Genomic DNA, 23,699 nt, shown 5'->3' with positions numbered 1-23,699 from the left:
GCGCGTCGGTGATGGGACCAACCCCTGCCGCAGCCAGCTCCAGCGAGCCCTTGGTGTTTGGGTTGTCCGGGCGCCCGCGATGGTTCCAATGTGCGCGCAGTGTGACAGATGACCTATTGAAATAATTTCGGAGCAGTGCTGGGGTTGCCAGGACAACCAGTGCTCCCTGGGCTTGCGCCGGGCCATGTGACAGCCGCCTTGACGTCAGCTGGAGGCAGAGCCTGCGGTTTCGGCCGCGCAGCCAAAGCCTTGTGAGAACATAGTGGATGCTGGATTTATCCCTGCCGCCACCACCGCCGCCGCCGCTGCTGTTTCTCAGGGGCTGCCAGAGCATGGACTATTAAAAACTTGCATTTCTGCAGTGTGAGGTAACCATTTGCTTTATGTTCTTGTCAGGTATTTTTTTTTTTCCTTTTAAAAAAAAGGATAGGATAGAAAGCAGCTTATCGTGACTGATATTTTTTTCACTTGTTTGTTTTGGCTGGAAGTTTGCCTTGATGAACGAGCCCGGCACTATCAGATAAATGCAAAGCAGCTTCCAGTTACTAATTCTGTGTGCAAACTGCAAAGCGGAGTTAAATTTAGATTAATGATCCATGAAAGGAGAATAAAATTATATTGTTCTCATTTGACACTTTAGGAATATAAATGAACACGAGTAATCCTCAGCTAATGCATTTGGGAGTTAAAAGAAATTACGTCTAGGTATTGTGTTGATTTGGGCAGCTCTACAGCTTTTTACCTCTGTTGGAACTTCTGGGTTTTAAATGCTGTCCAATTCAGGCGGGTTTGTACCCAACGTGTTCAGTGAGAGGGAAGCCAGCAGCCGATGCAGCTAGGAACAGCCTGAAATCCAACTCCCAAAGTTCGAGTCTAAATCATCTTTGTTCACACGGAGCCCCCGCACCCCACATGCTCCCCAGGCTTCCCATCCCTCTCCCGGGGCATGTGGCACTCTTGACCATATATTACTTACAGAGGAAAGGATCAAGAACCTCCTGAAAAATTAGCTGAAATATGCCAAGAGAGCAACATTGCTGTAACACAGGCTTTTACCCTTTTTCTCACGTGCACATGCACGGCTTGTTTTTTGCTCTTTTTTTTTCTGTTGTGGTTTGAGAGCGGTTAGACTAGCTAAAAAAAGAACTGCAGCATGAACAGCACCACAGTAATTGAAAAACGAAATGCTGTTTGGATCTTTTTGTAAAAAGAAGAGGGAGTTTGGGTCTGTTTCTGTATTGCACTTACTCTGAGGGGGCTGTTTTGGAGAAGGAGATCACAGGGCTCCTCAAGTTTAGTGCCACAGCCTGAGTTTGTTTGTGTGGGAACATATAGATTAATTTTAAGAAGAGATTACAGCTGAAGCATCGTGTGTGCTGTTTCCTGGAAAAGTATGCTAGATCGTTCTTATCTCCTCTAATTATATATTCCTGTTCCTTTCCTCCCAAAGTTCAAAGGGTTTACTGATAATGGTAATGATTTTCTAAAGCAGCTGCCACTCTGAAACAATCATGGAGCTACAAAACAATTTTAAACACAGAAAAATAAAAGATAAAAAAATTCTGTAAAAATTATTCTGATATTACAAATGCAGCAGAAGTAATTGTTTCAGAAAGGGAGCCAAGGCAGAGATTAAAACTGAAAGCACTTCTGTAAGGAAAGTTATGGCTTAGTCCTCTGGATTTCACTGCATTTGGCATTCTTAACAGAGCAGCAAGGATAAATGTATCTGAAACCTCTAAACCATTTCACTTAGTGTTATCATCTCATCTGTTCTTTCCAATTTAACTCTATAATATCAGTGTTTGAGGGGGTGAAATGTTTTGAACTTTATTAAATTCTTCACCCGACGCCAATGCATCAGCGCACAAGGAATCTTGACTGTCTCCTCATAGGTGAGTTTAAGAAAGGTTTACAGGAACCTCGCAGCTTTGCCGGGGAGGTGCTAGCACCCCATGAGCAGCCTTCCTGCAGGGAGCAGGGCTCTTGGCATCCTCCCCAAGGCGAGCCAGCTGAGCTGAGCTGGGCACAGCTGCTCCCCAGCTGGCATGAGGAGCCGTGTTTTGGCTGATGGCGGTCCATGCCCCACCACCTGCTTGTGAGTCCCCCCAGAGTCTGGGCAGTGCGGTGGGATGAGAGGGCAGGGGGGAGGTGGCTGATGTGACCCCTCCAAATCCTGCTTGTTCGCTAGCTTATATCAGTGGAGCAAGCCTGGCGAAGGTCTGGGGCATGGAGTACAGCGACAGTCGAGCTGAGTGTTACCTGCCATTCAAGAACAGTCATTCACCTTCACGTCTGGAGGATTTGGCTCCACATATAGTTGTCTGCCAGCTTTGACTTGAGTTATCAGTGTGGCAATGGTGCTCAGTGAGGGCTGGGGCTTCACTCCATTCATTTAGTAGCATCCTTTAACATTTCATGCCTTGAAAACAGCTACAAGGTGAAAAATAATTTATGCAGGTTTTGCTCAAGAGCCATTAATTAGAAATATGTCCACCTGGAATGGACATATCTTGCTTTAGCGATACTGAGCAAGTCTTCAAAAGGCACTAACTTGACCTGAGAGAGGAGGATGACAAACTGCTTCATGTTTTACCAGAAGGGTCCTGGCCATGTTGTGGTGGGAGGTCTGAAAGGCAGCATTACTGGGGAAACTGGTGAGTGCCGCTGAGGTTGCACAGGGATGTGTCCTGCTTGGCAGAGTCACCAGCTCTGTCCCATCTCTTTGAGTCTTTGTGGGCTTTGAGCATCCCTTCAGCCCTGGCCCCTTTGAGCCCCGGCCGTGGGGATGACTGAGACGTGGTCAGGCAGGCAGCTCGCAGGCAGTGCAAGAGTCAGCAACTGGAGGAAAAGGCACAGGTCTCTCTTCAGGGGAAGGGCAAGGGACGATGTGCAAGAGTCATCCTGGGGTTGTGTGCCTCTGCTTGGAGATTTCATGCTCTCGTTTTTGCTGGTCAGCTCTGTACCAAACCCTTTTGACACACACTTGGATTTTACCTTGGTAGTGTGTGAAGTTGCCAGGCAATATAATGCTAAACGTCTTGCTGTCTCTGCCCTGCCATGGTTTCACCTACCATGAGAAAAGAACAAACTGCCTGTAGGTTCCTTCCTACTGCTGAGAGGGGGGGAAGGTGGCTGCAGCCTATCCCTCATCTTCTGCCCAAGAGCACAACCATGAGACTGCCAACTTACTAGAAATCCTCTGACATAAAGAGAAAAAAAATGAGATGCACACGGGCTTGGTGACACTGCACCTACTTCTGGGGAGGCTAGGTTGACCCTTATACCTCCCATCAACCTTCATACCATTTGCAGACATCACACCTGGCACGCACACAGGGAGGAGACGATCTCTTCTGACAGTCTCCTTGTCCACGGAGAAGGGGGAGCAGACCAGCAATTCCTGAGGAATCAGGGCACTTCAACTATGAGAAACCTTGGCTAAAAACAGGACTGAGATCTCCTGGAGTCACTTCTCACACAACTGGATGCGGCTAGGGAAATTTAAAAAGAGGTGTGAGCTGTTGATGCCTCTAGCCTAGTAATAATAATACACTCAAGCCTTTGGCGTGCTCTACCTTGATCCAGTTGAGTTGATGGGTGATGACAATCTAAATTTAGGCTAGAAGCATAATAAAGCCTAAAAAAACCTTGCAATACAGAACACTGATTCCTTGCATTTTTTCAAACAAAATGAGATTTCTGCTGTCTTTTTAAAGGTCCTAGCCAATACTCAAGGCAATATTGGGGCGAGGGGGATAAAGTCCCTCATATTGGGGGGGCAAATTGTCAGACAGTGGGAACTGATGTAGCAATATGGAGTTTCAGGCTCTTCAATTACATATTGCAGAAGCTGGTTTCCACCCTGCTAAAAATCATTACATTGTACTAATTTAATGTCCTGCACCAATATTAGCAACAACTGATTTAAATGATAACTGAGCTGCAGTACAGATTTGGCATTTTAATCAACAGTTGCTTTTCCAATTAAACCCAGTCGCCATGCCTATAGTACTCTGACTGCAACATAAAAGTTGAGCTGATTGTTGGTTCCAAGCTAAAGTAACAGAAATCCTAACTCTGGAATAATTTTGGTAGCCGTATTTTAGAAATAATCTTCCATGGTGAGCCAAAATCTATGCAGACAGTTATAGTCAGATAACAGTTAAAAAAATAGACTATGTTTTGGCTGTACTTTTGCTGCTGTTAAATTTATCTTCTTAAATAGCAGGGAGTATAAGCTGAGGTTTGAGAAACAGTAATTTTGTAATTATTTTACATGGATCGAATTATTCTGTCATCAAATTTGCATTTCAGACAGCATTACAGTATGAAAATATAATTAGAAACTGTAATTCAGGAATTGCTGAATGTGATATTTCCCAGAGGGAGCACTGTGAAGAAGCTGCCCTCACTACAACTTTAGCAAATGTTGAAATCCTATAGGTGGAAAATGTGAAGGCCGAGTTGTAAAGTTCCTCTCCCTTCTGCGGTCTCAACACACTGTCAACTTTCTGCCGAACTTCATTTTTTCTAAGATTCATTTCCACAGAAACATCTAACCATTAAGAGCTGAAGTGCTCAGATCCTGTTCTGCTGAATTTCAGTGTGGCTGGGCTGATAGTTGCTGAATTGCTTTCAGCCATGAAATGACACTGAGATCTGATTTACCTGCAGAAAAACCAAGAAACTTGTAGTTTGGGCTGAAACACTGGTTTTCATTTGCCCAGTGTCCAGAGTTTCCAGCAATGCCTCCTCTCACAGGAGAGATCAGAGGTTTAGCGCTCTTTCTCTTATTTTATAATTCAAGACATTTTGCTGTACGTGTTCACAGTGTTGTGCTAAGTTTTAGCTGTGTAAATCTCACTGATGTCAATCCTTCCCGTTTTTTATTATTCTTATTATGATCTTTGGCTTATCATAGACATATGACCTAGAAATGAGCACATACTCTCTTTTTAGTTGGACTTGTGTTGATAGATCCCGTCAGATTTTGTCTGAAACACTCCTTTGGAGAGCATCATCCATGGCCAATTTTTCCTACCACCTTGCTGGGGCGTTGGACAAGCCCATATGTGGAGCAAAGCAAACAATGCACAAAGCAAAGCTGGCCTTAGGAGGAGACAGAAACTGAGTGCAGGGCATGTTTGATGCTTTGACATCCCCGTACATCTCTCGCAGTCCTGCTGAGAGTGCTTCTCCAGAGGAAATATTAGGGCAGGGCAGGAAAAGGAGAAGTGTGGACGCATGAACCCAGGATTGCACAGATAATGGGCTGGCTGGTGACATGGTTGCTAGTGACTCAGGGACACTGTCGTCTCCAATGTGCTCTGAGGAGCAAGACCCTTTTCCCACACCTGCCAAAGGCCACCTTCCTGCATGCAACTACACCCAGCCCTGGCGCTTTGCCTGACTTCAGGGAAAGACGTCTGCTCTGTCACTCACGTTGTGGGTGGCGCACATCCTACAACATGGATCTGGTATTTGTAATGTGAGCAAAGGACAGGAGCTGCAGGGTGTCACTGCAGATGACCTGATCAAGGATTTTTGTTAGGGAGGGTGCAATAAGCCAGGTTGCCTCTTTATGGATAAGTGGCCTCACCTGGGGTCCCCTGTGCAAGTGCTGGTTGACAGGTGGGGTATGAACAGCTCCTGACCCTCACACCAGTATTTTTGCGTGTTTACTTACAAACCCCAGAGGGGCAGAAGGCAGTGTTTCAGCCATCTTTGTGCATGGAAGCAGGTGTATACTGGGGCTGAAAGGCTTTGATACAGGTTTATACCTGTCACATTTGTCACAAAGCCTATTAAGAGTGTGGTGAATTTCACTGTCGAGGGAATGGGGGCTCAGGAGCCAGCCAGAGCCAGGCTGGCCTGCTGCAGGGGCAGGCTGGACCATGGGGCAAGGGGTGCCACATGGGGAAAGGGGAGCCCTGGGCAGGGTTAAGTGACCAGGTGATAGTGGGATGAGGCCAGGGGCAGGGTTGCCACTTCTTGGTTGTTCTGTGTTCATCACTGTTTGCTCCAGCAGAGACCTCTGGTCACATTGTCCAATGTCAAAGGTGTGTGCGGTACGGGCCAGCCAAACCTCACGTGAAACAGAGATGCTTGAGGGAGTCAGGAAGGCAAAATCCTGATAGTCTGTCATTTTGCTACTAAAAGGGCTGCTCTCTCTGCTGGACGCTGACTTCAAAATAGGGTGACTGCACAGACAATCTTTGCAGAGTACATGCTACTGGAGAACAAAGATTTTGTCTTTAAAAGCTTCATGCTTGTTCTCATAGAAGAGACCAGGTTTTGAAGAAACCCAAAATTACATGTACGGAGGTTTTGTTAGATGAGCAGATCTGGTAGTATGCAGGCTTTTGCTGCAGAAAAAAGTTAAAGCTGAAGAAGGTCAAAGTTAGCTTCTTGCTTTGCCAAATTCCCTCACTCCTAGAGCAGGCAGATTCCCTGATGATGCCTCACACGGTCTTTCTACAACTCCTCCAGGACTGCAAAAACACAATGGATCCGGCTCATTTGAAGTGTCTAACTTTAGCTGAATAATACTCAAAAAGACTTCAGCCATGAAGCAATTCAGTCCCAAGAATCTTTAACTCTAAAGAAAATATTCTGCTCATGTTGTGTGCATGTTCCTAATGGCAAATCAGGATGCCAGGGAGAAGCAAACACAAAGCCGTTGATTATTTCCACAACTGCTATATGCTTCCTATCACAACACTATTCTTTTGTGCAGAATGGCAGCATGATTGGAGAGTCCTCTTTAACTTTACCATTTTAGCAAGCCCAGGTCCAATTAGAGCAATTATATCTCAGCAGAAACACTGTCTGTTGTCCTCTGGACCTGTCTGTCAAGTGTCCTATTCATAGCTGTTTATCTTGCGTGAGGTTTTTCATATAAAGTTGTTCGGACCCTACTAAAACAGTCTTATCTGAAGGGTAACCTGCATTTTTGTAGACTTATTTCACAGGATGATGTGAACAAGAGGTGTGCAAAATTACGGCTAGTAAGGATACATCCTTCAGTCTAACCACAGTCTCCTCTTGCTTGAACATTATTGGTTTGACACAGCAAGCAGATTTCACTTTCAATTATTTCACTTCACCCTTCACTTTCAGCTATTTTACTACTAAAAATTGAGAACATTAGCAGAATTTGCAGTTCTTCCTTGCCACATTGGAGGGTTTCCTTAATCAAATCCCCAACGTGATGTTAAACCTCTTACAGCTCTGAGGTCTGGTTGGAACTATTCAGTCATGGGGTTATTGAAGAGCCTCTGTGTAGTGGACACTGCTGCAGAAAGACTATCTATGTTTTGCTTTACCTCTGCTGTCAGAGCCTGATGAAGAGGCTGAGTGACTCCTGCCAAGGAAGTCCCACTTGTCCCCGCTAAGGTAAAAGCTGAGAAGCAGAGCTCAGTGAAAGGCAGAAGTGCTGGGAACGGGGAAGCTATGGGGCAGTGGAAAGAGGAACTCCTTTCTTTCTGAACAAAATCCAGATTTTTATTTTCTCAGACTTCTCCTGGGAGGGAAAATCCCGGGAGCAGAGTTTGGAGTCTTCTTCCTGAAACAAAAAGAACCCTTTTCTGAAAAACTGAGAAATCGGATCACCTGTGAGAGAGGAGCCCCCATGCCCTGCTTCATGGGAGTCCCAGCCAATGTGCACAGCAGTGCTCAGACAGGGCAGTGTCACTTTAGGAACTGAAAACACAAGCTCAGACCTTAGTTGTTCTTCCTCCAGCATCATCATGGCAGCAGTTCCATCACATTTATTTCCTATTTTGCCTCTTGTCTGCTAGGTTTTAGCCCATGTGGGCTCTCCCATGTCAGAAGGACCTGTGGAGCCACCCGTGGCAGATGTCACCTGTGCCTTCCCTTGGTGCAGGATGGTGCAGGCAGGAGAGCCATGCCAGTGCTGACCAGGGCTGCAAAGATACCTTACAGATCTGGTCACACTAGTGGCAAGGATAAATAAGAGCTGATAAAACAGCAGCATAATATGAACCATGCCAGCTCTGTGTGGGGCTCGGTGAATTTGTGAAGATAAGTTTATAATGGTAAACATCTAATCTGTGGATCAGTTTTGCACATTTTATTGTATTAATTTTTAATTTTTGGATTAGATTTGCACTTCTGATTGTATATTTTGATTTATTTTTACTTGGATTTGCCTGGATCTGCAGCCTTGGCAGATTCAGTTTCTCAGCAGTGATGGACTTTTCTCTGTGAACCATGGGCAGTGGGCTGCTGTGCAGGGTTAGACCCCCCCCAACCCACCATGTCCACATAATGCTTGTGATGCCCCAATTAGAAAAATACAATTGTTTCAGAAATGACAAAAGATGACAGAAACTCTAGTAGGGTGACTGCTTGCCTGATTTTTGCTCTTTTTATTAGACACTGGGACCTTTGCAGAAGCACCCACCTTACTTAATTCAAAATGTCTGATTAAAAATTGAAGAGTATTTCTCTATTAGTTCACCATGTGTCAGTTATTAGTTCACTGTGGTGTTGCTCCTGTACCAGGAGGCTGTAGAAAACACACCTTTGTTGCACATGGATCACACTGTGTTTGTGGATGGCACTCCAGGCAGCGCAGTGGAGAGACAGCTGGGAGAAAAGGGGTTAAAACAAGCCACAGTTACAAGTTTGAGGCATTTTCGAAAATAGCAGCTTTTCTTTTGTTTGCTGAATTCCCCGTGCTTTTCCAGTGCTGTTCCCATTATTCATTTCTTTCCCAAAATAACATTTTTAAGCAAAGGAAGGGCTTGAGCAGGGTGAGGGGGGGATCTGCAGCTGAGCAGGACAGCTGCACACTCTCCTGTGTCTGCACAGAGTGGGGTCCGAGCTGCCCCTGGATGCTAATGGCAACTACCAGGCAGGTGACAGTTCCTAGTATTTCAGGCAATTTTGCCTCCTCAGTGGCGAGCCTGGCAATTCCTTCCTGACAGCCCTCAGTGGTGCTTTTCAGGGGCAAGCTTCAGGTTTGCACAACTTGCAGCTGCCCTTCACGAGAAACGTTTATTATTTTTCTTTCAAGGGGGAATCCCAAACATGTCCGAATGGCTTCCAGCTACACAGGGGCGTGTTCGTGGCCAGGGCAGCATGAAGGTGCCCTGGCAGGTGGCGTGCTCCTGCTGTCCAGCATCTTTGTAGACCAACTTGACCAGAAGAATCTCCTGATAGTGGATGCTGCTTTGAAGGAGAAGGAGGGGAAGCCTTTAGGAAAATAAGCCCATGGGAGCCTGGCCCCAGGATTCAGGCAGGTCCCCCTGAACCAGGACACAGCCCCAGTTCTCAGGGTGCCCATCCTTGAAAGCTGACCCTGGGAAGCAGCTGCTCTGGAGGGGCTTCTGGGCAGTATCCACCAGGGCTGGCCGGGGACACCCCTCTTTCATCCCTCATGGTCAGGCATGCAGCCAAACACCACGAGCTCCAGAAATGGGTGGCAGCAGACTTCCCCTGGGGCTGCGGGGGGGGTGGGGGGGGGCGGTGGAAAAGAAACCCTGAGAGGAATTAAAAATTAAATGCTTACAAGAGCAGCTTGCTGTCACCATGTCTCAGTGGCCCTGGCAGAGGGATGGAAAGGAGCTGCCCCCTGCTGCGTGCAGGGGCTTCAGCATGCAGGACCCCCCAGCTCTACCCCACAGGAGGCAGCAGCGCCTGCCTGTATGTGGGAATCCCCAGAGTCATAGTGAAAGGCACTGCACAAGAAGGTGGCCAGACATGGATGAGTCACCTGCTGCTTGGACAGATGCTGCTGCTACATGTGGGGTGCTGGGGGCCTGGACCAGCCATGCCACAGCCCTCTTTCTGGTTTGGGGTCTGGAATAACACCAACCACAGGCTTGCTTAGTGTGGGCAGAGGCTGAGCCCCACTGAGGCTGGCATTCAGGGGTGCTACTGGCACGTATGTGTACAGTGGTGTCCATTGCAGTGGAGAGCAGGACCCACATACACACAGCATGGGAGCAAGGCTCTGGGCTCTGTGACTCTGTCTGCAGAGGGCTGCCAAAATCAGGCAGAAGCCTGGGTGCAGAGCTGTGATAAGATGCCCTGGCTCATGCCCACTTGTATCACCAGAGAGCACCAGCACCAGGCAGACTCCATCCCCCAGCACCCTCCTCCCCAGCCAGGGCTGCCACTGCCCACTCCATCATTCCCACCTCTCCTGGCCCTTCCCACTGGACGTTTTTCCCCTGTGCTAACCAGTGGTGCATTTTGTCCATGCCAGTCTGGCTGTTTGGTCCACAAGTGTCCTGAAACCTCTTCAGAGCTCCAGCAAGCCCGCAACAGAGCCCCAGGCAGCTTGCAGAGCATGTCCCAAATTATTTGGACCTTGGGTCTAGTTCATAATCCCCTCTCAATACCCCTTTCCCAGCAGGTAAGAGCTTGTGTCCCTCAAGCCTTGCCATTTCTTATTTTAGCATTAACATTGAAGTAGGTGACAAGTTATCCAGTTTCCTGAGGTAACAGCTGTGCCTGTACTGCATTAAATAGGGAGCATCCCCAGCACTGGAGCTCGGTGATCAAAACCACTCTCTGTTCAGAGCCGTCCCTACCCCAGTTTTGCTCCCAGCCAATTCATATCCTCCCAGCTGGTGCCCAAGCCCAATCTGGGACTTAGCCTGTGCCACTGGGCCCACCTCACGGGGCAGATGGCACACAGTCACTCTTCAGGTTGGTGAACAAGTTCAACAGGATGGAGGAGGGAATTTCCGTGCCAGTTGGTCCCTGTGCTGGGGAATGCACCCAGATGCATTTGCTTCGTAGTCACAGGTGATGTGCTAAATGTCATCATGCATAACTGGGTGGGAATCCTTGAAAAAAAAACCCTTAAAACTAGAAAATTGTTCAACAGGCTGGAGCTGCCAGCTTTTTTGTCATGCTTCAGTGGGCTGGTTTCCTGCTGGTGGCCACGGTGAGAGCTTGCAGCTCCTGAGCTCTCCCCAGCCCTGGGCTTCAGAAAAAACAAAGTGGTGGGTTTTTAACAGGACCAGAGCGAAGGAAGCGGGGAACACGGCTAGAAGGAAGGATAAAGAAAAATCTTTAGTCTACAGCAAAACAGCCATCTGCATAGAGGGCCTTTATCGTGTGCCATGCTGACCTGAATCTGCAGAGAGGTTTCTTTCCTGTGCGTGGATTTGATGCTGATTTCCTGTTGTTCCTTAGTACACACACTTTATACTGCCTGGTTCAGTTTTAAACCTTTTCTAGTTTACAAGCCATTTATTTTAAAGATGTGGAAACTGCAGAAATGGATATCCAGTGCTACACCCCTTCTGCTCTGCCATTTCTCCAGAATGAGCACATAGGTGTCCAATTGGCATATTATTATTATATATTATTATCCTATTATTAATCCTCTCAATGAGAGACCAACATGACCCACTTTTCTAGTGCTGTATGGTACCCAATATCAGTTTTCTAAACCCTCCACTGCCTGAAGCAAGCCCTGTGCCCTACGTAATGGCACCGCAGCTCCCCGGCTGCCACAGCCCTGCACGCAGCCCTGCCTCTGCCATGCAGCACTGTCAAGTATTTTGTATTTCACTCTGCAAGAGGGAATTGATATCTAGGTCCTCTCTTCATAAAACTTCAGGGTTGAAAGAGGTAAAAAACAAAGGAGATTTCTGGGTGCAGTTTTCTCCTGGTGCTTCTGGTTTTGTTGGATTTAACCTTTACGTTTTTGGCCTTGGAGTATAACGCCAGTGGGGTTTGAGAGAGCCAGGGGAACACTTACCTATCTCCTTGCCTGCAGCTTTTCAAGCACATTTGATTGTTTTTATTACTTCCTCTGTTAGACATGAAGTGTTTCCACTTTCCCTGGATTTCCCAGTCAGATCCATCTGCCTGTGCCTCTGTTCTAGGGCAGCAGCCTCCTGTCCCTGGGGACATCGCTGGCCGCGTGGCTGGTGGGACAGGACTAAGCCTCAGCCTTGCTGCATGCTGGAATGCAGCTCATTTATCAGATGCTGAGCATAGGTAGGTTATGTCACTTGGTAGCAGACAAAATCTGTCACGCTGGGCCTTTTCAGGTTGCAGTCCTCATTTAAACCCCTCCATGGACTCACTCGTAACTCCAGGCAAATCACTTAATGTCAGTGACTGTCCCAGTCAGATGAACGTGATCACAACTATGATGTCTTGGCAAGTCCTTTCGTAGAAGCCATCGCATGGTACTCTTTCATACTATTTTTGCAGATTTACATCAAAGCCTGGCCGAGCACAAGGATATTGGCTGGGATGTTTTGAACTGTGGGGTTTGGTAAAGCAGGAGCCCAGGTTTTAGTAAAGCAGGACATGGGCATGACTGCATGGAAGTGTAAAGTTTTTCGCTTTCACCTGCAATCAGAAGTTGCTGTCTTCATGTTGCTCCAAATAATACAAGGGATTTAGGAAGACTGGCATTAGGGCATTTTTTCATAGTAACTGAATACGTTTTAATCTGTATTAGCCTTGAGCAATTGACTCCCAGTGAACTCACGGAAGGATAGGTATAATTAAGGATCTGTCCTGCACAGCTGCCGTGCATTTACAGCCACACAACTGTGCTCACTAGTGAAACAGAAATACGTCTTTCTAAAGGAAAGCTCAACAACAGGAAATATTATTTCTTTCACAAAACTGAACACAAGTTTTTCTTACACGTCATCAGATAAAAGCAAAAACTTCCTTGAATTTCTAGTTCCACTAAGCATGAGGATCTAATGTACAATTCCTTGACCTTGTCCATTTTTTAACCAAAATGTGCTCCTGTTTTAAAGCACCATTGTTTAATCTGGTAATAAAATCCTATTCAACCATTTGTGTGTTTCATCAGTGTTTGCATTCATTGTTCTGTATCATATTTGGTGATTTGGTTCAATCTTTCCACTGAAGAATCAGTGTTGTCCAGATTGCCACTGCTCAACTGGACATAACTCTCTATTCCTTACTTCTGAAAGTTGGTTATCTAATTCTGCTGGTGGGTAATTTTGATCAAGATTTCACAGAGTGCTAAATTTGTCCATGCAGGCAATACAGTGACAGGATTTTCTCCCAGTCATTTCTGAAACCCCCCAACACCACCAGTTGCAAGGACTTGCAGTCGCTCCTTCTCAGGTGTCTCACACAAATGGAAGCAGCACTGTTATGTGACATACTCATTACTTCAGGCACTGGTCTTGAGAAGTGCTGGATAATTGGATGGTTTGTCATGTCTGCCTAAGCATGTTATTCCTGAAACTGCTCCTCCTTCAATCAATAAAAGACTCCATAAAATTGTTTAAACATATTAAGAAAAATGTGATTTAATCCAGGAATCTTTATTGCATTTCATTATAAGATGCTGAATCTAATATACAAAGAAGATCATTTTAATTTTAAGTGGACAGAAGGAAGATCTACATCGCATTCCCACTAAGCAACTATCAGCAACATGCACCTTCTCCTTCTAATGCAGTTACATAAACTAATTAGGTTTGTTGTTTCTAATGGGAACAGCGGTTAACTATATTACACAGCCCCCAAGAAAAGCTGGTGTCAGATAAATTTGTCAGGTATTGTGGTATCTGTTCTCAGCTATTTTTTCCTGCCCTGAGGAAACTTATGAGATAGCTAAAATGTGGGCAGGGGGTTGAGACGATGGGCCATTGACCTCCCCATTTCATCTCGAACCAGTTTCACTGCGCTCGGTGCTGCCCTCTGGAAGGACATCGGGTAGCAGCGGACGGTGGTGTACCTCTCCACTTGCAGATCCGTGCATGGCTAGTTTTTGTTTTACAAAGTGCCTTGGTGTCGTTCACAACTATTTTGTACTTCATTGCTATTTCAAATCCTGGGCAGACCGTTTTCAGAGGAGGAAAAGAGAAAATTCAGTCCAAGGTGGTGTCCTAGGGCAACAGCTCCCCTCCAGCTGTGTTCTTCCCTATTAAGTGAGCAGTTGACAACTTTCATACAAGCTAACCTCTTGATTTTTTGCATATAAGCACCTGATAGTTAAACAGCAGAATCAAACATTTCCTGTACCCTGCAGCATCCGAAGAGTCTGTGTTACTTACTGCAGGGGCAGCCCTCCTTAAAACTGTCATTTAAAATATTTGAAACATAGAGAAGTCACATCAAATGGTGAACATTATGGTTTTTTGTTATATGAAGTATTTTTCAGCCATGACTATCTGAGGGTCATTGTCTGCCTGCGGAGGAATGGGAGTGCTGAGGCTAGCAAGGAAAAAAGGAAGCCCAGCAGCAGAGCGATACATGGTGTATCGCCGGGGATGCGGGATTGGGAGCGCAGGGATGCGGGAACACAAAGCCTGAGCGATGAAGCAGCACCTGTGCACCACGGCTGTGGGAGCAGCCTCGTGCATTCAGGTCACTGCTGCATGAAGGTGATAAGCACAAGGGTTCCTCCAGTCTGCCATGCTGTGTCTTGGGGGGAGCATGGGGCAAGGTGCCTCCCCACTGTCACAACCAAGACAGTCCTGGGCATGCCCTGAAGCAGAAGGATGGCCGTCAGGAGGTTTAAGTGCCAACAGCTTCTGTGCCCTGGTAGGGTCAGACAGTGCCTGATGAGAGTCTATCCTGTGCTGGTCCCCCTATGAGTCTCTGCCAAACCAGGAATCTTGAAAACAGACCCCAAGTGGTCCAGGACCACAAGACCAGCTGATACGAAAGGCCATACAGATGTTTTAGAAAATCCTTTCCTCCCTTTCCCTGTGCATCGGTTCAGTCAACGCTGAAATGCAGCTGTCACCCAGTAATCTTTGTAAAGTGGTCAGAGGTCATCAGATGAAAAAGCTATATGATATTAATAAGTTATTGTGTTGCCTATAGGAGGCAAAGGGATCACATTAAGAAAGAAAGACTTTGTATAAAATGTGAATTGCTCCATCAATATTGAATAGAAACTGGGCCCATGGTTTATTTTCCAAGAAAATGGAAAACTTACTATTCCACAGATTTGGACAACATATTCTCCTAAGCCTCTTGACTCCCCCAAGATTAAGCCCAACTAGCTGTGAATTTTATTGAGGTTACTTGTAAATCTTAATTTCAATTACTTCTTTGTGATAATTGTATTGCTGCTCCCAGTACTCTCTGATGCTTGACTTGACAGAGCTGGCCAGCTCTCCTGACCTGTCTGCTGCGTCCTGGCACTCGCTCCTCTCCTTGTATATCCCTCTGCTCACATTCCTGCTTCTCTGCATTACTGATGTGCAGTGGTGGGAGATTGCATACTGCAGAAGAAGACAGAGATATTGTTAACATGTTTACTTAATGTTACTGCCTTTGGCTCTCCTCTTGGTGACCCTTTGTGCCAAAAAGCCTATGCCCACTGCAAGAAGCGCCCTTGGTTTTCAGGATGCTGTTTTTCTTCCAGATGAAGGCAGGACAGGAGGAGACCTCCTGACTTATCCAGTCCACTGCAGGTGTCTAGGTCATGTAGACCCTATTTGTGGATTTTTCAAACTCTGTTTTCACATGAGCTAGGCCATTTTTCTTGTGATCTTCGGGGAAGGCTGTTCCACAGACTTCGTTGCTCCACTGGTTAGAGATTTGCTTCTCATTCCCAGCCAAAATTTATTCATGGCTAGTTTATACCCATTTGTTCTTGTGCCAGCATTGTCCTTCAGTTTAAATAGCTTTTCTCCTTCCCTAGTGTTTACCCCCTCTCATGTATTTATAGACTACAACCATATCCCCTCTTGGCCTTTCTTTAGCTAGGCTAAACAGCCGAGTGCCTCTGGTGTCCTCTGAGAACACAGGCTTTCCATTCCCTTATTTGGCTTAACAGCCCAGCTCTGCAGCCACTGCAGGCCAAAATCCCTTTTCTTGAGCATGCTTTCCCGGCCACGTACTACAGTAATCCAGGTGAGTCCTTGTACCACCAAACCCTTGTACAACCAGCTGCGTTTTGATATTTCCCTCTCCCTGGACTCACCAGGTCAATCTCAGCAGGTTCATTAGGAAGCACCATTATGATGTGTTCAGGTCATATCATATCACTGTTTTACAGTTATCTTACAGCTATATAAGATCTTCAACTCTTCCTCCCACTCCATCATTTCTAGTTAAAAGCATCAATTCTTCCTACTGGTCCCTCAGTAGCTGCACTTTGTAATAAGGGATTTCATCCCATGGCACTATTCCAGTGCTAAAGTCATCCCATTCTTCTTGTGTGGCAGCCTGGCTGTCCAGCTGACAGTGCCTCCCACTTTGGTGTCATCAGAAACTGCACTGCTTTGGGATTATGCATCATGGTTATTAATGAAAACATTAAACAAGATCCGTGCCGAGACTCATCTTTGAGGAACCCTATTATAACCACTTTCTACCTGAGATTTCCCCTTTCATTTCATCCCATGATCCTTAAAGAGGAAACAACTCTCTGACTCTGTCCAGCACATCCCCCAGCAGGAATGATTTACTTTGATTTTACCTAAGTGGTTTTGAATTAACTTTTCTATATACATATATCTGTCTATTAGAAACAAAAGCTTATGTGCTGGTTTGAAAGCCAGTGCAGACAGACTTTCTACAGAATTTCCATATAAGGTCAGTTCTGCCAAGAAACTTCAGTTCTAACCTCTAACATTTCTACACATTCAGTCTGAGATCTCTCTTCAGCAGGACTTGCCAGTTGTAGCGCTCAAGTTGGGGTATTAGCAGACGTGTTTTGCTCCGCTTCAGTCTCCCAGCAGGTTATGAAGCCAAATTCATGATTCAAATGACTAAACTCATTATTCAGGCTTAGTACACTTTTTAATGGGAATTTGGAATGGGGTGAAAATTCTTTTGTGCTCTGGCCTGTGTTGCTTAGATCTTGGCCTGCAGAGTAATAGCAAAAATTGTATTTGTACCCTTTACATTCAAGATGGGTGAGACTATAAATATCTTGTAGTCCTAATACAACATTCCTGCTAGTTCTTCAATTAAGCCTGCAGGAATTCTCCCTCAACATCATCCTGTGATTCTCCACGGAGATCTGACTGTCTTCCTTTCTTCTTTGTGCCAAAGGGTTTAGAGACTTTTGGAGGAGTTGATGGTGACATCCCACAAACCGAAGAACAGAGCTACTTCTCTTTTAGGCTCAAATAAAGTGAGAGAGAAGAAATTACTGAATATTTGGCTGCCTTTTTGATGACAAGAAGAGCAGTCCTTGCCCTCCTTCCCTTGAACAGTTCAGGTTTTTTATGTCTCAGTGTTATCAGCTACTTCTGAACGTGTTGTATAAATGAGAACTGAATGATTTTCCCTTAAAAAAAAAAGGAAAATGAAAAAGCCTTCAGAAATATTGAATCAGCCTAGTTAAGCCTGTTCCCTGCATTATAATTTTGCACTTCTTTATTAACTTTAGAGCATTCTCTAATCTGAAGAATAAGCTTTCACCTTAGCATGTTGAAGGCTGGCTGACAAACCTTCACCTTGTGCCTACAACTGAAACTATATCACAGAATCACAGAATCACAGAATGGTAGTGGTTGGAAGGGATCTCTGGAGATCATCTTGCCCAACCTCCCTGTTTGAGCAGGTACATACAGAGCAGGGGGCATAGGAACGCATCCAGGTGGGTTTTGAATGTCTACAGGGAAGGAGACTCCACAACCTCCCTGGGCAGCCTGTTCCTCACAGGAAAGGAGTTTTTTCTCATATTTAAGTGGAACTTCCTGTGTTTCATCTTGTGACCATTGCCCCTTGTTCTGTCATTGGGCACCACTGAAAAAAGTCTAGTCCCATCATCCTGACACCCACCCTTTAGATATTATAAGTATTGATGAGATCCCCCCTCAATCTTCTCTTCTCCAGGCTGAAGAAACCCAGGTCTTTCAGCCTTTCCTCATAAGGGAGATGCTCCATCATCTTGGAAGCCACTGGGCTTGCTCGAGCAGTTCCCTGTCCCTCTTAAACTGGGGGGCCCAAAACTGGACAGAGTACTCCAAATGCAGTCTCACTAGGGCAGAGTTGAGGGGGAGGGTAACCTCCCTCGACCTGCTGGCCACACTCCTTTTAATGAAGCCCAGGATACTGTCAGCCTTCTTGGCCACAAGGGCACATTGCTGGCTCATGGCCTATTTGTTGTCCCCCAGCACTCCCAGGTCCTTCTCAACAGAGCTGCTTTCCAGCTTTTCAGCCCCCAACCTGTACTGGTGCATGGGGTTGTTCCCCCCCAGGTGCAGGAACTTGCACTCGCTCTTTTTGAACATCATGATATTCCCCTCGGCCCAGCTCTCCAGCCTGTCCAGGTCTCGTTGGATGGCAGCACAGCCTGCTGGTGTATCAGCCACTCCTCCCAGCTTGGTATCATCTGCAAACTTGCTAAGGTTACACTCTATCCCATCGTCCAGGGCATTAGGGCTGGACCCAGCACAGACCCCTGGGGAACACCGCTAGTTAGAGGCATCCAACCAGACTCTATCCAGTTGATCACAACCCTCTGAGTTCTGTTGTTAAGCCAGTTATCAATCCACCTCACTGTCCACTCATCCAACCCACACTTCCTTAGCTTGTCTATGAGGGTGTTATGGAAGACAGTATTGAATGCCTTGCTGAAGTGGAGATAGCATCCACTGCTCTCCCTTCATTGACCCAGCCAGTCACACCATCGTAGAAGGCTATCAGGTTGATCAAGCATGATCTTCCCTTGGTGAATCCATGTTGACTACTTCTGATAACCTTCTTTTCCTCTACATGCCTGGAGATGACCTCCAGGATGAACTGCTCCATCACCTTTCTGGGGATGGAGGTGAGACTGACTGTCCCATAGTTTCCCAGGTCCTCCTTCTTGCCCTTTTTGAATATTGGAGTGATATTTGGTTTCCTCCAGTCCTCGGGCACCTCTCCTGTCCTCCATGGCATTTCAAAGATGAAGGAGAGCAACTTGGCAAGAACATCCCAAGGACCAGTACTCCCATGATGCTCCAGACTTCAACTTACTCACTTGGTGGACAGTTATCCTGGCTGCAGCTTTAAGAACAATTGATTTCAGGATTTGTCTGCTGAACTGAGGAATAAGGCAGAAAAGGCTTTAATTTGGCATGAGGTTTTATTTTCCAGCTTTTTTGCTAAAATGAAGGAACTCCACAGCAACAACGATTTGAGATTGGAAGTTTTGTGAAACTAGCCTCCAATATTCCTGGAGTTTTTGCCTGAAATCAGCTCATGAATTTGGGATTTGCTCAGTCACTCTCTAGACTCCAGCAATGGTAGTGAATAGATTTCCATAGCTAGTATGGAGACAGCTACATTTATGTTCCTGAATCTGGAGTTAGATGCCCCCTGCTTTCTGTAGATAAGTAATGTGTAGAGTTTGATACTAAAATGATCACCTCCTGAGCTGCTGTCAAAGGATGTAACTTGGTAAAGGTTGTTTCTAGATTCAAAGCATTTAGTGTGTACCTGCACACATGCTCTGACCCAGTCCAGCCCCCTTGCTCTGTTCAGGCAACTCCGGGGGCTCTGGTTGTGAACTTCCAGCAGAGGATCCCTGCCACTAAGGAAGCTCCCCACTGACCTAAGCCCAGAAGAGGGAACACTTTTCCTGGCCTCTGCCTTTCCTCTCAATGCAGGACACAGGCTGAAGATGAGCAGAGCCAGGCAGCTGGGTCCCCAGCACATGAGGGACTACATGTCTTGTAGTACTACTACTGCTCTAATACACACTGTACCACAGAGCTTGTGGTATCAGTCGGATATGTCCCTGGGAGCTGCAGACCCCAAGCCACTGCACTGGCTGGTGCAGAGTCACAGTGTGCAGCCAGGTGCCTGGAGCCAGATTCCCTCTCCTCTCCTCCCCTCCCCTCCCGGAGCATCATCTGTTGCTGAGAAAACTTAGACGTAGGAAGCATCTGAACCAAAAGCACAGGGAGGACACTATACCAGACTGCAACTGCTTAGCATCTCAAAGGGAAGACTGAGTTCCTTGTATCTGGCAACTGAGATGCAGGCAGTCACTTTATTGACAGAATTAGTTCATATTCCAGTCCATCATGTGTACAGATAATGCACTCTGAGATTAAGCTACTGTAGCAATAGATTTGCTAACCTAATTTTAAAAGATAAAAGCTCCAGTGAAGTGAGGCTTCATGGCACACTGCACTCCATTTGATTTCCAGTGCTTCGGAGGAGCAGGCAAGAAAGCCCTCCCTTAGGTAGCTGCTCCATGCCTCTGACCTCCTCCTTGGAAAACAAATCTTCCAGGGAAGGAAATAGAGCAGCACTAAAAATGCCCTCCCTCTGGGTGCCAGCATCTGCTGTCACTCTTTGCAGCTCTTGTGAAAGGTTATATGGAGCAGGGCTTGGAGAAGCCCTTCAAGCAAAATAAGGAGAAGTCCTGCCCTGCATCAGATTTCCCTCCCCTTGTCCCCTCCCTCCCCACTTCTGCAGTGGCTCCTGACCACCCTCCTCTTCCCATGAGATTCGGATAGCCATGAGCACCACCAGCCCAGCCCCTGGACCTCTTACTGGTCTGGAAACAGGAGTAACTTCTGAGTACTGGTAGCATAAGAGATGCTGATTCCCATAGGCTGTTGCAGCTCAGCAGCAAGAAGTGGCACCAGAAGGAGGTAGGAGAGAGCAGCCTCCAGAGGAGAGGGCATGGTGATGCTGGGCAGACATTTTGGGGCTTTGTACATGTTTTACAATGAGGGATGGCTGAACATGCTTGGCATCACACAAGGTTGGAAGGTGTCTGGTGATTGCTCAATACCTGCAGGCCTCCTGTGGCAGCAGTTTAGGGATAGATATTACAGCCAGTTAGGAAACCCCAAGAGCAGGGCATTTCAAGCTAGATGGCAGCTTGGACCTCAGCAGCGGAACCGCTGAACTTGTCCACCTCTGCAGCCTCAGAGAGGGGGATGGTGCTGCCACAGAGTGGCCGAGACCTAGGGAAAGAAGTGGCTGCGTGTGCTTGGGTCAGTTGTGCAAAGAGGCATTCAGGTGTTATATGCCCCCCGCTCCCCAAGGCATCACAATTCTTAACAGGTCATTGATTTTCACCATGATTGAGCTGTCTTGCGTTGCTAGTGGGACCAGAGTTTCTTATGCAACTTAACTGAATTAATTTTTTTTATCTGGCCATGCTGCAAGGACAGTATAGTTAGAAACCACAGGCATGAAGCCCATGTAATGTTGGTAGCAGTAGCTTTATTTCTTTTGGCCATGCTTGGGGAGTTTACAAGCTACAGCAAACTTTGCTGAGCATTTGGTTGCCTTTATATTTGAAAAGGCAGTATTTACATTGCAGGCTCTAGCAGTGTGCTCAGTATGTGTTAGTTTAACATAATTTTAAATAATTGATCAGGACAAAAAGGAATCCTTGCGTTGGTTATGTTGTCTTCCTTTATGAAGGGCCAAATGTACAATGCTTCAAACAGTGAGCTAAAATCATCTGCAGTTTGCTGATGGTGACATCTTGTTAGCATGGAATACTCATTGCTTCTATATTACCAAAATCTAAATAAATCAGTTCTGTTTGTGCTGTTTGAGTGGTTACAGTGTGCTGCAGTTCAAAGGGAAATTACACAAAAAATGTAACATTGTCAGGCACTTCGGTCCACAATTGTTGACTGTACGGAAAGTGCCTGTAACCTATTTACATGCACCAGCTTCGCAGCTGGCCAGAAGCTCGAGTTCAGAACTTTTAGGCGTTTCACCATGTGCGCATTTCAGAGGAGTGTTTGCAATTTTTTTATGAACCATGGCTGATGTTAGCCAGTTGGAGGGAAAAACTCTTTTTGCCTGGGCTCTTTGGCCAATATGCACATTGTTTGAACTTACAAGCACTTGTTTGAACGAGTTGTCAGACAGGTGCCTAAAACACTGCAGTCAGAGAAGCCCTTTCCTTCAGTGCTGACCTTGGTATAAGCAGTTTCAGTCATCCTGCACAGCTCCTGAAGCTGGTTATCAGCTCTGTGCACAGCACACCCATACTATCCTTCACCACTTCTGTCTCAGCCCCTCTGCTGTGGTTCTTATTTTGTTGGGCTTGGTCTGGCTAACAACCTGCTTCTCCACCTGAATGTGCTTGAGGAGCTGCAGTGCCTGGTGGGATGCAAGGTGGAGTGGGCTATCCAAGCCACAGCTCCTAGGCAGGACAGTGTTAGAGGAGACACCGAAGGCAGCAGGGCAGTGAGCAGGGTTTGATGAGGGCAAGTGTTTTGGGTGAGTCTCATTAGTTTCTGTCAGTTCTCCCTCGGCCAAGCCAAGGGGCTCTCCAGGCTTGGTTCTTTGGGATCCTCCAGAAAGGATGCTGCTCGTAGCTGCTGGGCTTCACTCTGGTGTAAGCAGCTATCGCTTCACTGATCTAAGGCAGGGAGAGAGCTTGCACATTAGGGGAAGATCTGGCCCACTTCTGTCATACTACATTGTCATTTTCCACAAAAACATTTACCAGAAATTGCTCCAGCCCGTTGCCAAAAAAGAGATTTTCCTCCTTCAAATGAGAGTGAATGTAGCACTTAGCCACACCATGTTCTTATAAACGGTAGTTTCTAACAATAAATGTGCCACATACATAGGAAGAAATCATAATAGAGGGGCCAGCACATACGTCAAGGCTTTGATTGTAAACTTCCAGCTCTGGGAAGGAGATGAGCAATCTTTATGTTGAATTATAACTGCAGCTATTTCCTTTTTCCTAAGCTAGTGTCTGTTACCATGGCCACAACCTTCAGAATTTTCTGGCTGCTTTGCAGTCATTTATAGGAGTGAAAGAGCAGATGTTTAATTACGTTCTTCTTATTCCATTCACTAAGGTACAGCTGACATTTTAGGAGTCTTCAGGAAAAAAAAATTCCATTTCTATTGCTTGTCATTTTCCCTGAGAAAAATAGCAGAAGTTAATTAATAAATGCCAGCAAGTACTTCATCTACAACTTCTAAGTAGGGGTGAGGAAAACAGTTTCTTTACATCTTAATGACTAAAATATCAGTATTGGACTGGTATTAGCAGTAGTAAGAGGTAGGTGAAAACCATGGTGTAGAAAATAGACCAGGTGCTTCCAGTTCTTGTTCTGGTCACTACAGCCCCAAAGGACAGAGAAAGTCCTTTGAACCCTCTGTTTTCCACCCAAATAAATGTGGTTAAGCCAGGGACCCTCTCTCTGTGTATTTGTTCATACCAGCAGAGTCCTGCATGGGCCCTGCAGATGCTTCTGGTAAGCTGCCCAGGTGTTGTGACTGTAGGTACAGTCTTAGCATCCCCACTGCGTGGACAAACCTCTAGAATCTATTAAAACATGAGACCTTGCAAGAGTCTTCTTCTCCACCACATCGTGGCACTTCTGGTTTGTGAAGAAAGACAAAAATTACCCAGGAGATTATGGAGTCAACAGGACTGCAGTACATACAGTCCCCTAGTTCTCTCACGGACTGTTCTTGGTCTGTTCCTCTTTACTTAGGCAACATTACCCCATGTGTCACAGTATAAAAGATCTGTTCATTAAAGCTTTCTGGACAGAGGAAAACAAATGTAGGGTTGCCTAAGCTTAACATTTTGTCTCTAAATGGTGACCCCAGCATGTCATGAGAGCCGTGGCATCTCCCTGTGCACGCATCCCCACTAGACTCTCTCAGGCCAAAGGAACAACTAGATTCTGGATCATAAGAAAGATCAAATATGAGGTAGGTGCTGAGTTCTATTGAGACTAGTATGTAACTTGGTTTATGCTCAGAAATGTGATAACAAGGCAACCTCTGACATCTACACACTTCCA

General features: G+C 46.1%; 1 protein-coding gene across 1 annotated transcript in view; it reads left to right on the top strand.

Moving 5' to 3' along the window:
• The first annotated feature begins 203 nt into the window (after nucleotides 1-203).
• The window catches only part of NCALD (neurocalcin delta), a 62,644-nt gene continuing 39,148 nt past the window's right edge, over nucleotides 204-23,699 (top strand). The window contains exon 1 of the mRNA XM_075085527.1: nucleotides 204-368. The gene's annotated coding sequence lies outside the window, so the exon portion shown is untranslated. The remainder of the gene's footprint in view (nucleotides 369-23,699) is intronic.

The sequence above is a fragment of the Phalacrocorax aristotelis genome, chromosome 2 (genome assembly GCF_949628215.1).
Source record: "Phalacrocorax aristotelis chromosome 2, bGulAri2.1, whole genome shotgun sequence".
Taxonomy (NCBI): domain Eukaryota; kingdom Metazoa; phylum Chordata; class Aves; order Suliformes; family Phalacrocoracidae; genus Phalacrocorax; species Phalacrocorax aristotelis.
Note: the sequence above shows the minus strand (reverse complement) of the source record. Positions and strands in the feature narration are given on the sequence as shown.